Raw genomic sequence first — 16,354 nt, 5'->3', positions numbered from 1 at the left:
CCCGTGTGTTCGATGAGATCCCTGCATTCGTGGGTGAGCACAAATGACATCTCCTCCTCCCGCCTTCATTTGCCCTGTTCCGGTAGATATAGGTATATGCAATCATCAGTATGTGTGACCAGTATGCATCTCCAATTCGAAAGGGTGGCATATATAAATATGCATGTATTTGTATATTTATAACCGCCATCCTTTCAAATTTCCATGTTATCCATGGGCAACCTGAGAACGTGTATATTGGGTTTCATTTCCCTTGCTCTACTTCGGTCTAAGGTAAAATTTCGTCAGCGCCACCCCATTGTTCTCCGGCTACGCATTATCTTGACTTGTTGCCGAGAAGTGTATCAAGAGAACACCACGCAGGTGTTACCGAAATTCTGTGTCGGATCCGGAGCAGAGCATGGGAAACGAACCCGATCTACACGTATTTGGGTGAGATTAGGACCCATCTTTACCTATTAGAGAAAGATTCAATCCTGTATCCCTTTTTTATGGTAAAAAAATAAAACGGTGGCATAAAAAATATAACAGAAGTAATTAGCTCTGTATCTAGTCACAATTACATTCTACATAACTTAATGAATATGAATTTGGTGCACCTAATGTGAGTGCAAGTACTATCATGGGTGTGATATCCCACAAGTATATGGGATCGCGATAGATTTCGAGGATAGAGTATACAACCCAAATTTATATATTCAACACAAGGGGGGCCAAAGAATATTTAGAGGTATTAGCAGCTGAGTTGTCAACTCAACTACACTTGCAGATTTAGTATCTGCAACACAATGGTCAGTAGGAGAGTAATATGATAGTTTTGATAGCAGTGGTAACAGTAGCAGCAGTAAGGGTAATAGTAGCAGTAGTAACGGTAACAGTGAATTGAAATCTTGTAGCAGTTGTAAGAGCAGTAGCAACAATAGTAACTTAGCAAGCACAATATGTGGATAACTCCTAGGAACTAGAACGATGATATTGCTGGATAATATTCATCATATAGCAGTCACCAACAAAGGGCGACACAGAATTAGCTCCCGTTCATCGATATACTGTAGGCATGTATTCCATAAATAGTGATACGTTCTTATGGAAAATAACTTGCATGACATCTTATGTCCTATCCTCCCGTGGTAGCAGGGTCCATAAGGAAACTAAGGGATAGTAAGGCCTCCTTTTAATGGAGAACCAGAAGAAAGCATTAACACATAGTAAATACATGAAATCCTCATACTATCGTAGTCACCGGAAAGAATCCCAATTACTGTCACTTTGGGGTATGCGGATCCTAACACGTAGTAAGTGCATATAACTTGCAAGATCGGATCAGGAACATAGATACAATGGTGAAAACATAAACGGTTTAGATCTAAAATCATGGCACTCGGGCCCTACTGACAAGCATAAAGCATAGCAAAGTCATAGCAACATCTATCTCCGAACATTGTGGATACTAGGGATCAAGCCCTAACAAAACTAACTCGATTACATGATGAACCTCATCCAGCTCTTCACCGACCAGCAAGCCTATGAAGGGATTATTATAGGTAGTGTTCGGTTCACGTGACAACTTTCGCAGCGAAGATTTGATCTTCGACACTGTCCCCTTCCATAGTGGGTACCATGCACTCCTTGGCCATACGACATTCACTCGCTTCAATGTCGTCCCCCAATATGCATACCTCAATTTGAAGATGTCAGGACCTAAGTGTGTCATTACAATAACTAGTAACACCGAGCGATTCCTGCGGTCTAAGGAACACATTGCGGATTTGGCAGACAAAGTACAGATAGGGGACGGGACTCTCAAGTCAAAGCTAACCGTCAAGGAGCATAAATGATCGCGCGCCCCGCCGCAATTACATATCACTCCAGCTAAATAGGGATACACTCCCCATAGCAGCACCTCGCCCCAGCAAAGTATGTACCTCGAAGGTACAATTTTGTGCTTAAGATGCCATGGGCAACTATGGGGATTAATTATATACAACTTTGTGTTCGGGTAAACCGGACCATGGCGAGTATAGTCTTCGGACACATATAGATACCGTGAAGGATCGATATCGGTGTTAAGCAAACCCATACATCGGTGACTTCTCAAGAAAGCCATTGTTTAAAGAATCGTTCATTGAACTTCTCCCCTTTTAAGGAATATTTCCTGAAGAGTGAAGGCATAGACGTGCAGCAAGGCGTTTAAGGAACGTCAAGCCAGCTATACCAAACCCTGTGTAAACCTCTACTCTGTAACTTTTCTTCTGTGTATATATATATATATATATATATATATATATATATATATATATATATATATATATATATATATATAGGACAGATTTTATCTACCACCGGTGGTAGTTACCACCACTTGCGTTTTCTATGTTGTATGTAGTATCTACCAAATCGAAGAGTATGTGTGTGTAGTATGTAGTTTATAATCATGTTTAGATAGTATATATACTATTTTTTTGGTAGTGTGTATCATATTTTGTGTATGCTTTTTTTTACATACAAATATATACGTATTTCACAAATATAATAAAAACTATGGGTCAACTTGTAATTTTTTCATATAACTCGCTTTGAAAAATCTTATATATAATATATGAACATAATAGAAACGATAAATTAGTATATATACTCCCGCGTGGTAGTATATGGAACATGTGGGGTAACTACCCCTGGGTGGTAGGATGTATTTTTCCTATATATATATATATATATGTATGTATGAAAATAGCTATGTGCTCTTGGGAGTACGTACTCCCGCTCCTCATGTACCACATAGATGAGTCTTTTATATCTCATTATTATTTTTAATATACTTCATTAATAATTACTAGATACCTTAAAGTGAGTTTTCTATAAAAATAATGTGAGATTACATATTTTTAAGGTATACGTATATACTGCTTTGTTTATACGTGAAAAAGGTATATTATAAAAAGTACGCCGCAACTGATATTTTTCAACAAAACACATATTGAGGTATCTTAGAATATTTAATGAAGCGTATTGAAAATGATAAAGAGGTATAACCAATGCGTATATGAAGTATATCAAGAATGAGAGTACATACACCCAGGAGTACAGAAAGTTAGTCCTATACACACACACACAACCGCTTGCTGAGTTTGAATTCTACGATCAAAAGTTTTTCGGAAATAAGGAACGCTCTTTGTAGTTCATGAGCTTAGCAATGTCTTTTGTCTCCTTCCTTTTCTGAACAGTTTTTTAGAACACCAGCACAAGCCTATTTTCATGCACATCTTAGACACTCACTAAGTTGATGGAGGCCTTGTCCGTCACGATCACCCTTCGAACCATTACGATACTATTTGGCACTCACATGTGCAGAGTCTTGAATTCGCGTTATATGCATCGGTTCCGAATTGGGTCTTTGGTCAAAAATTTGGTTGCCCTGCTCCTGTACTTGCCCCTTTATGTTCCGCCAGTTCAGCTAAAGGGGTAAAGGGAGAACCGATGTGATTGTACTTCTAGCTAGCCTGTAAGTACCTAAGTGGACAAAGTCGAAAACTGACTGGCACAATATGCGAGAACTGGTGTGCGACCCGAAGACAAAGTGTTAAACTAAACCTTTGGGGCTTCATCGCATTCTGTGAAAGGTTTGAAATCATTCAAACCAAAGTGATTATAGGTTCTTAGCCCACGACATAAGCCGAATATCACAATTTACAAAGGGAGCTCTAATTGCCACCCTCAGTCAAGCTCTTGTGGTTAAATGAAAGATGTAAAGCCACATAGTGTGACTGCTTCATTTTCTCCCGCATTACCTCCTTAGGGCACCAAGACGTTGGCTAATGTTAACAATGCGGAGGCCCAAAACAACCCCGCTAGTATCTGGTAGGGCGCTGAAGCCGACGACTGGAAACTTTCAATATTAGAACAACCACACATGAGTTGCAATTAAAAAGACATGCTCTACCATGCAAAAATTAAAAGGAATTTTATAATACAACTATAATAAAATCTTTGGAGCAGTGCACTTCTATAACCCGAGCACCTTCCATGGCGGAGGAGAAATACAACTTTGGGTGTCTATGCTCCTTCCGGGCGATGGAGGAGCGGTGGCTATCTTCAAAGGCTCCATCTTTGGCAAGTGTATCATCGTCCTTGCAAAGGCCATCCGAGCTATCTCGATGCTGACACGACGCTTCATAATGTCAATTTAGGGCGCAACCACAATTAGTTTTTGCACCAGGCCAAAATATCTACTCGGCAACGGTTCTGTCAACCAAATCCTGATGCACAGGTCTTTCTTGGCTGGTCCTGTCAATTTGTGAAGCTCTGACAATTGTTTCAACTGATCGAAGACAAGCATGGGTTGCTTGGGGGCCTGAAATTGTGCCTAGAAAAGCCTTTGCTAGGCAGCGCCCTCCTGGGATGCATAGTGCTTCACAACTTCCGCCGCACTCTTTGGGAGATCTGCAATCGCACCTCAAGAACGCCACACTCAAGTAAGCAATAAAAATCTTCGTCCACCAAATGTACATTGTAGTAAATATCTCTTACCATATGTATTTTTCTTGATCTGATGGATCTCTCCCCGAAGATCGTGTGCCTCCTTCCATGTTTCTTGTAGTGTGCGGTTACCGAGGTCGGTTCAGAAGAGTTTTCTTTGTTCTTCTGCTCAAGGGTCTCATTTTTCATGACGGCCTCCTTGAGCTCCCGTGGGACCTCATTAACCCGGGACTCAGACTTCTCACTAGCAGCCTTGGCTTGTGCGGCCACCACTCTTTATTCGGCGGCCTCCTACTTGGGCTTGTCCAGTTTGGCTTTAAGCTACTGTGACAGCCTGAGACCGACGCTCCAGAAGATTCACCTCTTATTCTATTGCCGCCGTGTGATTAGATTGTGTGTCGCATTCATCATTGCATCATTCACATCATCTGCGTTGCATCGGCACTCTGTTGCTGCCACTTTTCAAAACTTGCATCTGTTATAAGCTGTCGGTTCTCTCTGTTTTGTCGTTGACCGTTTTGAGTCCAACCACACACGCACGCGCCCACAACATCGTTAAAATATTGTTTGTAAAACCGCGTATCAAATATTAACGGATTGGGTTGAACCTTGGCGTGTAGTATTGTTTTTATGTAGGTAGGCCGTCTGCCAATTATCGTCGCAATCAGAGCTCGTTTGATACCCGTACCGTTTAGTATATCATGGCACTATATATAGCCAGTTTATTATCGGACATTCAGTGTTTTAAAAAACTATGTCACGGGCCACACCATTTCCCTCTCACCCTCACATACCCCAACTACACAGCCCATTAGTGCCATTTAGCCACTTCCTCGATTCATGGTCGTTGGATCGCGACCGGACGGACGAGGTCCACCCCACCATAGCCCAACCCTATATAAGAACCACCCCATGGAGGAGATCTTTCACTACACTAGGGTTTTCCCCTAGCCATTTGCAGCCACCCCCTAGAAAAAACCCCACCCGCTAGCTCCACCTCCTCTCTTCCCGAAATCCAATCTCGGGACAGATCTGGAGCATTGGATATCCATCCAAAGGCCCAGATTCACCTAGTTTCCCCACCTACGGGACACGTCCACACCACAAACGGACATGTCCGGCGAACAAAGGCAGAGCCGAGCTCCACCCGAGCCATGCCGCAACCTTCTATAGCCGACCCTTGCAGCTCCGCGCCGGAGCACGTCGCCGGAGCCGAGCCAGGGCACCGCCATCGCCGGCCAGCCGCCGCCCTCGCTGGAGCCGCGACACCTTTGCCCCGGGAGCTGCTCTACCGCACGCCGCATGGAGCCTCAACTCCGGCCATGCCCCGGCCAGCCGCAGCTCCCCCGGTTTTGCCCCGCGCCACCAGATCTCCATCGCTCTGCCTCCGAATGGTTATGGCTAGGCCCGGACAGGGGGACCCCATCCCAGCCCTTGCAGCTCCTGTGGCCCCGCTCGCCGGAATCGCCGCCATGTCCTTCTGCCCTTGACCTCCTGTAGAGACCGGGAGGAGGACGAACCGCCCAAGTGTGTCGCACCCTCACCTCCTGTGGGCCCAGTTGGCAGCCTCCAGCCATAGGCCAGCGCCGTGGGCTACGATCACGCCCAAGGCCCAACTCTATTGCCCGAGCCAGCCGGCCCACATCGCTCCACCGAACAGGCCAAGGCCCAACCTCCTCCCTGGCTGACCACATCAGGCCCTCTGGTGAGCGTCATCCCACTATCCCCTACCCTATGCGTGTGATAACTAACTTGTGCCATCCCCTGTTTCAGCCCGTAGTTAGATTCGGCCCGTTTAGTTTTTTTAGGTTGGCGGATTTATTAATTTCACAAAACATGCATATTTTCAAATGCCCGTAGGTTTTAAACCATGCGTGGGATCATGACAAGTTGTATAAGTGAAATGTGTAGAATTTCACATAGATTAATATTTTCCAGCTCTCATGCATATTTAAATCTGTTAGCTGCGCTCTTTGCATTGGTTTGCGTCACAACATGTTAAACCGGTTTAATTGGTAGCTAGTGAACCGTAGCTCCGTTGGAGATGAGCCTTATATGTAAATGGACTAGAACGACGGGTAGAATCACGTGAACCACTTTGTTTTGTCGTTTAAAAAAAATATAAAATGTGATTAGGACAAATCTGGATAGATTAAGAATTTAACACGTGGGGTCAGTTCGGAGATGCTATATGTCGTCTCCGGCCTCATTTAATATTCCTAGATATGTATTTTAATTTGTGATTCACCCCTTGCCATGTTTAATAACAGTTAATATTGTTATGGAAATAAACGGGAGTGAAATAAATAATTAAGCGTGGAGTTTTGTCAATATGCAACTGGTTGCATATTGAGCTTCACTTAACGTGTAGTGTTTGTTTGTTGTGATTGCCATGCCATACCTTGCATAATGTAAAGTCAACATGCATCATATTAGGGTGTGCATCATACCATGGATGTTTGTGGTGAATATCGTGTGTTTATGCTTGTTTTTGGTTTGCTTTATCTCGATAAAGTTCCGCAAGTGTGTCAGAATGTGAGGATCTGTTCGACTACGTTGGTTCGTCTGCTTCACGGAGTCGTTCTTCTTCCAAGCGAGATCTCAGGCAAGATGATCATTTCCCTAGATACCATTACTATCAATTCCATGCTAGTTGTCTCGCTTATTTCGATATGTCTCGCTGCCAACCACTTAAATGACAGCCTCTCAACATTGCCATGAAAACCTTCAACCTGTTCACAACCTAGCAAACCACTGATTGGCTATGTTACCGCTTGCTTAACCATGTGTTAGTTTTGCTAGTTGCAGGTGCAGTTGCTTCCATGTGATAACATGGGTTCCTTGTTATATCACCCTATTAAATGCTATTTAATTTAATACACCTATATACTTGTAAATGGTGGCAGGGTCGGCCTTTCTAGCCTGGTGTGTTTTGTTCGACCTTTGCCGCCTTAGTTTCGGCTACCGGTGTTATGTTTTATAATTGAGCACTCCTAACACGATCGGGGTTGTTATGGGGTCCCTCTTGATAATGTGTCTTAGATTAAAACTGGTCTGGCAAGGCCCAACTTTGGTTCTACATTTGCCCAATAACCTAATAAAAAGCATAGGGACCCGTCGGCACCCGCGGATAATTAATCAATCCCCGGGCCAGTGCTCCTCATGAGTGTTGGTCCAAACTGAGCGATGTCTAGTGCCCCCTCGTCACCCTGGGTTTCAGCCAACCCGACGTCTAGATCATCCGGTCGTGTCCGGAGAATGAGATACACGGCTCCTATCGGACTGTCGGCACGTCGGGCGGCCTTGCTGGATTAGTTTTACATTTTACGAAATATCTTGTGCATCGGGATTCCAGTGATGCTTTGGGCTATCTCAGAGTTCAGGTTTTCCACTAAGGAGTCCGATGAGATCGCGAGTTTATTGATCGAGGATTTCTATGCGGCTAGTGGTAATTTGAGATGGACTAGTTGGAGCACCCTTGCAGGGTTAAATCTTTAGGAATGTCGTGCGTGCGGTTATGTGGCAACGTGGAAACTTTGTTTAACATCCGGACACAATGGGGTTATGTATGACGTAAGTAGGTGTTCAGGATCATTAGTTTGATCATCAGTAGTTCACGTCCGCTGTGCATAGATCATCCCCCTCTTAATCTTGTACTCGTAAGTTATCCACCTTGAATAAATGCTTAGTCGCTTGCTGCAGCCTCACCACTTAACTATACCTCACCCATTAAGCTTTGCTAGTCTTGATACCTTCGAAAATGAGATTGATGAGTCCCTTGTGGCTCACAGGTTACTACAACACCAGCTGCAGGTACAGGTAATGCAATACTTTGACGTGAGCGCGATGATTGTTCTATTTAGAGTTTCTTCTTCTTCTTCCTTTTCGATCTAGGATGGGTTCCAGGTCGGCAGCCTGGGATAGCAAAGATGGATGTCACTCTTTTATCGTTTGTTTTCGTCCGTAGTCGGACCATGCTCTTCTTCTTGATGACTGATTATGTTGTTGCATCAATGTGACTCTGATGTAGCTTGTGGCGAGTGTAAGACAATTCCATATAATCATCTATATTGTACATGTATTTGTAACGGTATCCATTCTTGTGAAACGACAAGATGCGCTTCTATTCTTGTTGGGGCCCTCATGCCAAAATAAGGATAGGTTCGCATTTTGGGCGTTACCAGTTGGTATCAGAGCATTACTGACCTAGCAGCCCTCTTGATTGATCGAACTTGGCTGAGTCGAGTGTAGAGAAAAACTACTTTGAGTCTAGTTATATATCGGAGAGTAGGATTCTTTTTCTCCTCTTCTATGCTCTAGTGAGGAATCTTGACGTAATAATTTTAATTCTGCTCCTCTTCTCACTAAAAAAATTTATGATCAAAATGATATTTTTGGAATCAATATGATGTCGATGTGACAGAGTTCTGACTTGGTGCCTCCTACTGTGTTGATTTTATTCCGGGGAATCGAGCTCCATGGGATTCTTGAGCACATCGTTATCATTCAGATTTTTTAGTATCTCACGATGAAGGATGTTTGAGATTGCTTCAATACTAGTAGTGGCGAGATAACCCCGGCATCCCTAGTACTGGTGTAGAGAGTTCGGGGGTACTGCCATACTTAGTATCATTGTGATTACGAGGATCTGAGATAGATGAGTTTCCGAGATCTCTGGTTATGTGTTGACGAATGTGATACACTGGACATGTTAGTATTATTGCTAGGAGTTGAGTGATGGATTGTACTCCTTGTATCCATGGACCCGATTGGATGACCAGAAAATATCGGAAGTTCTTAGTTGGGAATTCAAGTAGTTACTTATAGGACAATCTTCCAACAGATGCATGATGTGAGGTTAGGGTTCGACATCTAGTGGATTCATTTGTTCACGGTCGTCTTACAGCGGTTCTTATTGTGTCTTAAAGAATCCTTGTAGCTTGATATGACTCGGGGACGCTTCGTATGTCGTGTGCACTGCCTTGTACGTGATGGCTACTGTAGGATACAACCCGTGCGATCCTATCCTCGAAAATATCAGACGAAATCTCTGTCATGAATTTGTTCCGGCTTGTTTCATAGGCTCAACTTTTGTTTTGTTGGAGTATGGTAATTCGAGTTGCTTCAACGTCAAATGGTGATTTCATATCTTTTCCAAGAGGTGTTCTCATATTTTTATGGAAATGGAGATTCTTTTTCTCAATCAAGTTGTCTTTGCAATTCTTATCAAACCAGAATCGTCATGTCAATTCTTCTCCATCCGGTGTGCTTCTCTTCAAGTCAATTCTATCCTCTCCAATATTTGCAACATAAATCTTTCATTTGTTCTGGAGTTCATATCATCTGTCCCAAGTTGTCTTTGTTTTTCCCTTCCCTCCCCCCTTTTCTTTAGTGATTCAATTCTCATCGAAGTGTCTTCTTTTCACGAGTTCTCAGTTTATCATTTTTCATTCTTGTTCTTTTTCCGGTGAAAATTCTTATCAACTCTTTCTTGTTTTTCATCTCTCCCTGTTCTATCTGGTGTGTTGAAGATTCTCAGAAGTTTCTGTTTTTATTCCTTTCAATTATTCCGAGGTTCTCACCTCATCAAGTTTTCATTAGTACTCGTGCAATATCTCTCTCTCTCTCTCTCTAAGTAATCTTTTCAACGGTGTTTCTTTTGAGTGGGCCCATAACCCACAGGTTTTTCCTAGGACCTTACCTATATATTCTAATCTTTTTCGGGGATCTCTTAATCTTTTGAGTGTGACGTAAGTATGTATGCCATCAGTCATATTCCTTCTCCAAGATTGCTTCAAATTATTTCTCATCATTGGCTCAACCTTTTCATATTTTATTCCGTAGGTCTCAGTTATTTTGGTGGTGTCCCTTCTCATCATTCTCAGCTTGGAAGACCGAAGGAGTGTTTCTCTCAAATCTTGTCCATTCTTTTGAAGATTATTATCTCAACTTGTGTTATCTTCGCAATTGTTCCCAATCATGAGAATTCTTTCCATATCTATCCGCGGATTTCAGTGTTGTGTTCATTTCTCGATCCTCCGAAGGCCATCATTTCAGAATACTTCTTCGCTCTCAGGTTTCAGCTTTCATTCTCAAATTATTTTCAATTGTTGTCTCTTCGTTCATCTCTCAAGTATTCCGGTGCCTTGTTCACGTTTTTCTCTCACGTGGCTCATGATATTTTCATTCTCATGTATCTCCATTCATTATTTTTATCCCCATCCATTCCCATTCTTACCGGTCTCTCCTTGAAGACTTCTTCAAGTTTGTGCTCATATCTCTCCTCAATCTTTTCAAGAAGAATAAGTGGTATGCTAAATCCGTTGCTTGCCATCAATTTAACTTGATGAAGGATAAGCATGACATAATTCTTATTCTTGTTTCATAGTGATTTCAATTCTTCTTCCGGAGTGGCTCGTGATATCAATTCTATTCCCAGCTGCTCCATCTTTTCTTTTCATTAATCCTTGAAGGTGGTGTTATAGCGTTCTTGTTAGTGGAGGAGTCTCGAAGAGCAGTTCTCTCAAGAATGAGATATTTAAGTCCACCAATTCTTTGATCATGAGATATTTTCAATGCATGATCCTTCATTGAAGTTATCTAGATTTAGATTTCACCTAAAGCTTTTCTTAAGGATTGCAACTATTATGGCGATTATCATTGATCCAAGTTCTCAATGTATCCTTTTGGTCTAAGAAGTTGTGCATGTATTGTTTCTCCCAATCAATCCTTGTTTCTGATAGTGGCTAGTTGTCACGTCATTAGTTTGACAACAAGCTTGTTCTTTTCGTTGTTGTTTTCCAACAACTACGTTCCATTCTTCTTGGCCGAAGGCTCTTCAATTCAATTGTCATAGAAGTTTTCATTTTCTTTTCCATTCCTAATTCCCAATGATCTAGTTTCTATTCTCTTATTCATAAGTTGTGGTGATGTTGCTCTGTTCAAACTATCATCTTGTTCTATCAAGATCATATTTTTTTCTTGCTTTCAATTACTTGGTTTGTCGTGAATCTTGTCAAGGTATTTCCATCTTATCAAAATTTTCTCCTCAAATTCCTACCGAAGTGCTGCCGAATTGTTTTGTGAATTCTATCTTGTGCCTCATATCATTCTTCTTCTCTTTGCAACCTTCAAGATTCATTGGTTTCACTCGGTTGTCAAAGAAGCGACTAAGTTTTACTTATTGTTCTTTCTCTTCCTCTTGCCCTTTCATTCTAAGATCTCGGGGCGAGATATCTTGTTAGTGTAGGAGAGTTGTGACAGCCCGAGATCGACACTCCAGAAGATTCCCCTCTTATTCCATTGCCGCGGTGCAATTCGATTGTGTGTCGCCTTCATAATCGCACCATTCACATCATTTGTGTTGCATCCGCACTCCGTTGCCGCCAGTTTTCAAAACTTGCATCCGTCATTAGCTGTCGGTTCTCTCTATTTTGTCGTTGACCGCTTTGAGTCCAACGATAGACGCATGCAACCGCGACATCGTTAAAATATTGTTTGTAAAGCCGTGTATAAAATATTCATGGATTGGATTGAAAGTTGGCGTGCGGTATTATTGTTATGTAGGTAGGCCACATGCCAATTTTTATCGCAATCGGAACTCATTTGATACCCTTACCGTTTAGTATATAGCGGCATTATAGCCGGTTTATTGTCGGACGTTTTATGTTTAAAAAAAATCTATCACGGGCCGCACCATTTCCTTCTGACCCCCACATATCCCAACTACACAGCCCATCAGTGCCATCTAGCCACTTCCTCCGTTCGTGGTTGTTGGATCGCGATCGGACGGATGAGGTCCACCCCACCATAGCCCAACCCTATATAAGAACCACCCCATGGAGGAGCTCTCCAATTGCACTAAGGGTATCCCCTAGACAATTTGCAGCCACCCCCCTAGAAAAAACCCCACCTGCTAGCGCCACCTCCTGTCTCCCCCAAAATCCAATCTCAAGACAGATCTGGACCACTCGATATCCATCCAAAGGCCCAGATTCGCCCAGTTTCCCCATCTACCGGACACGTCCAGACCACAACCGGACATGTCCGGCGACCAAAGGCAGAGCCGAGATCCACCCTATCCATGCCGCAACCTCCCGGAACCGACCCTCGCAGCTCCGCGCTGGAGCATGTCGCCGGAGCCAAGCCAGGGCACCGCCATCGTCGGCCAGCCGCCGCCCTCGCCAGAGCGGTGGCACCTCTGCCCCGAGAGCTGCTCTGCCGCTCGCCGCATGGATCCTCAACTCCGGCCATGCCCCGGCCAGCTGCAGCTCCCCCGACCAAGCCCCGCGCCACCGGATCTCCACCGCTCCGCCTCCGAACGGATCTGGCTAGGACCGGGCTGGGGGACCCCGTCCCAGCCCTCGCTGACGCCCTCCCGTGGCCCCACTCACCGAAATCGCCACCATGGCCTCGACCGCGTGTAGAGATCGGGAGGAGGTGATGTTTGTTGTGTATCCCCGGCAACAATGCCATAAATACTTCTGCTACTGCAACAAAAGACCTTCCAACGGCGCCAAAAATAGGCACGTCGACGGGAGAATACTTGGCTTGATCTTTGTGCTGCGGCTACTCCTTAAGGGACTTCCTAGGCAAGTATGCAAAGGATTTCCCCTCTGGCCTTGGAGCCTTGCATTGGTGTTCCCTCGAAGCGTAAAGGGTGATGTAGCATAGCGGGGGTAAGTATTTCCCTCAGTTTGAGAACCAAGGTATCAATCCAGTGGAGGAGTATCTCAAGATCCTGCACAAACACAAAAACTTGCTCCCAACGCTATGAAGGGGTTGTCAATCCCTTATAGATTGTTTGCCAAGTGAGAACTGAAAGCAACAAAGTAACAAAGAAAAGTAAAAGCGGAGGTGTAAATGATGGATGTAAATAGACCCCGGGGCCATAGTGTTTACTAGTGGTTCTCTCATGAAAGCAAATAGACGGTGGGTGAACAAATTACTGTCGAGCAATTGACAGAACCGCGCAAAGTCGTGACGATATCTATGCAATGATTATTTCTATAGGCATCACGTCCAAAACAAGTAGACCAATATCCTACATCTACTACTATTACTCCACACGTCGACCGATATCCTGCATGCATTTAGTGTATTAAGTCCATAAGAACAGAGTAACGCCTTAAGCAAGATGACATGATGTAGAGGGATAATCTCAAACCAATGATAAAACCCCCATCCTTTTACCCTTGATGGCAACTACTTGATGTGTGCCTTGCTGCCCCTACTGTCACTGGGAAAGGTCACCACATGGCAGAACCCAAAACCAAGCCCTTCTCCCATTGCAAGAATCACAGATCTAGTTGGCCGAACAAGACCCAAGACTCGGAGAGACTTACAAGGATATCAAATCATGCATATAAGAAATCAACAAAGACTCAAATATATATCATAGATAATATGATCAAAAATCCACAATTCATCGGATCTCGACAAACACACCGCCAAAGAAGATTACATCGGATAGATCTCCATGAAAATCATGGAGAACTTTGTATTGAAGATCCAAGAGAGAGAAGAAGCCATCTAGCTACTAACTACGGACCCGTAGGTCTAAAATGAACTACTCATGAGTCATTGGAGGGGCGATGATGACGATGAAGAAGCCCTCCAACTCCAAAGTCCCCTCCGGCAGGGCGCCGGGAAGGGTCTCCAGATGAGATCTCACGAAAACGGAAGCTTGCGGCGGCGAAAAAGTATTTTCGAGGCTCCCCTGATTTTTGGCAGAATATTTAGGAATTTATAGGCCAAAGACCTAGGTCAGGGGCGGCCAGGGAGGCCACAAGCCTGCCCACCACCGCCTCCCCTAGGGGCGGAGTGGGGGCTTGTGGGCTCCCTGGAGCCCACCTTTCCTGGCCCAAAGGCCCCCTGATCTTCTTCCGTTCGGGAAAAAATCATTTTGGGGTTTTTCTTCCGTTTGGACTTCGTTCCAAAATAAGATCTGAAAAGAGTCAATAACACGGAAAAAACAGGAACTGACACTTGGCACTGAATTAATAAGTTAGTCCCAAAAAATATATAAAAGGTACATAAAACAACCAAAGAAGATAAGATAACAGCGTGAAACCATCAAAATTTATAGATACGTTTGAGACATATCAAGCATCCCCAAGCTTACGTCCTACTCGTCCTCGAGTAGGGAAGTGATAAGAATGATTTTTTGATGCTTTCATGCTACCTAGCATAGGTGTCCTTTGTAATTCCTCTTATGTGACGTGAATGTTCAGATCCATTAGGTTCAAAACATTAGTTTGCTATTGCGTGGAAACAATAATAATTCAAGCAAACTAGCAAAGTAATCATGAACTTTCAAAATAACAAGGCCAAAAGAAAGTTATCCCTACAAAAGCATATAGTCTGGCTATGCTCTATCATCATTGCACGACGAATTTAAATCATGCACAACCCTGGTATTGGCCAAGTAATTGTTTCACACCTTTACTTTCTCAAACCTTTTCAACTCTCACGCAATACATGAGCGTGAGCCATGGTTATAGCACTATAGATGGTGTGGAATGTAGTGGAGGTTGCAAGACAAAAAGGAGAAGATAGTCACATTAACTAGGCATATCAATGAGCTGTGGAGATGCTCATCAATAGATATCAATGTGAATGAGTAGGGATTGCCATACAATTGATGCACTAGAGCTATGAGTATGTGAAAGCTCTTATAGAAAACTAGTGGGTGTGCATCCAACTTGCTTGCTCAAGAAGACCTAAGGCAATTTTGAGGAAGCCTATCATAGGAATATACAAACCAAGTTAAATAATGAAAATTTCCCACTAGCTATATGGTGGTGAAAAAACAAGAGACTCTCAATCATGAGTATCATGGTGCTTAATATGCACAAGTGTGGAAAAGGTGGTAGCATTGTCCCTTCTCTCTTTTTCTCTCATCATTTTTTTTGGTGGGCTCTTTGGCCTTTTTTTGGTGGGCTTCTTTGTCCTCTTTTATTTCCTCACATGGGATAATGCTCCATTAATGATGATCATCACACTTTCAACTCAAAACTTAGAGTAACGATGACTCTATATGGAATGCCTTCGGTAGTGTACCGTGGCAATGATCCAGCATGGCATAGACATCAATGGAAACATCATGCTAGCTATCTTACGATCATGCAATGGCAATGTAGACGTGGTGGCACATGTCATGGTGGTAGTTGCATGGCAATGTATCTCAAAATGACTTTGAAAAAGCCATAGTAGGTAGGTATGGTGGCTGTTTTGAGGGAGGCTAATGGTGGGTTTTGTGCACCGGCGAAAGTTGCACGACACTAAGAAGATAGTGATGGTGGAAGGTGAAAGTGCATCTAAACCACGGACTCAACATTAGTCATGAAGAACTAATATACTTGTTGCAAAAGTTTTATTAGTAATCGAAACAAAGCATTGAACGCATACTCCTAGGGGAAGGGTTGGTAGGTATAAACAATCGCGCGATCCCGACCGCCACACAAAGGATGACAATAAATAGACTAATCATGCTCAGATTTCATCACATAGCGGTTCACCATACGTGCATGCTACGGGAATCACTAACTTCAACACAAGTATTTCTAGATCCACAACACCTTACCAGCATGACTTTAATATTACCATAACCACAACTCAAAACTAATTGAGATGAATCAAACTTCTCTAACTATTCAATGCACATGAAGGTGGAAGTTTTCGTATCCCTTTGGATAGCTACCCCTTCTGAGAATACTTTCAAAGAATATATCAACTACCAAGCCACGCACCGCTGTGCTCTAAAAGATAGAAGTGAAGCACATAGAGCAAAAGTATCTAGCTCAAAAGATATAAGTGAAGCACATGTGAGCTGAATTGTCTACCAAAGGATATAAATGAAGCTCGACAAAATCAAGGT

This window comes from Hordeum vulgare, chromosome 7H (genome assembly GCF_904849725.1).
Source record: "Hordeum vulgare subsp. vulgare chromosome 7H, MorexV3_pseudomolecules_assembly, whole genome shotgun sequence".
NCBI lineage: Eukaryota > Viridiplantae > Streptophyta > Magnoliopsida > Poales > Poaceae > Hordeum > Hordeum vulgare.
Note: the sequence above shows the minus strand (reverse complement) of the source record.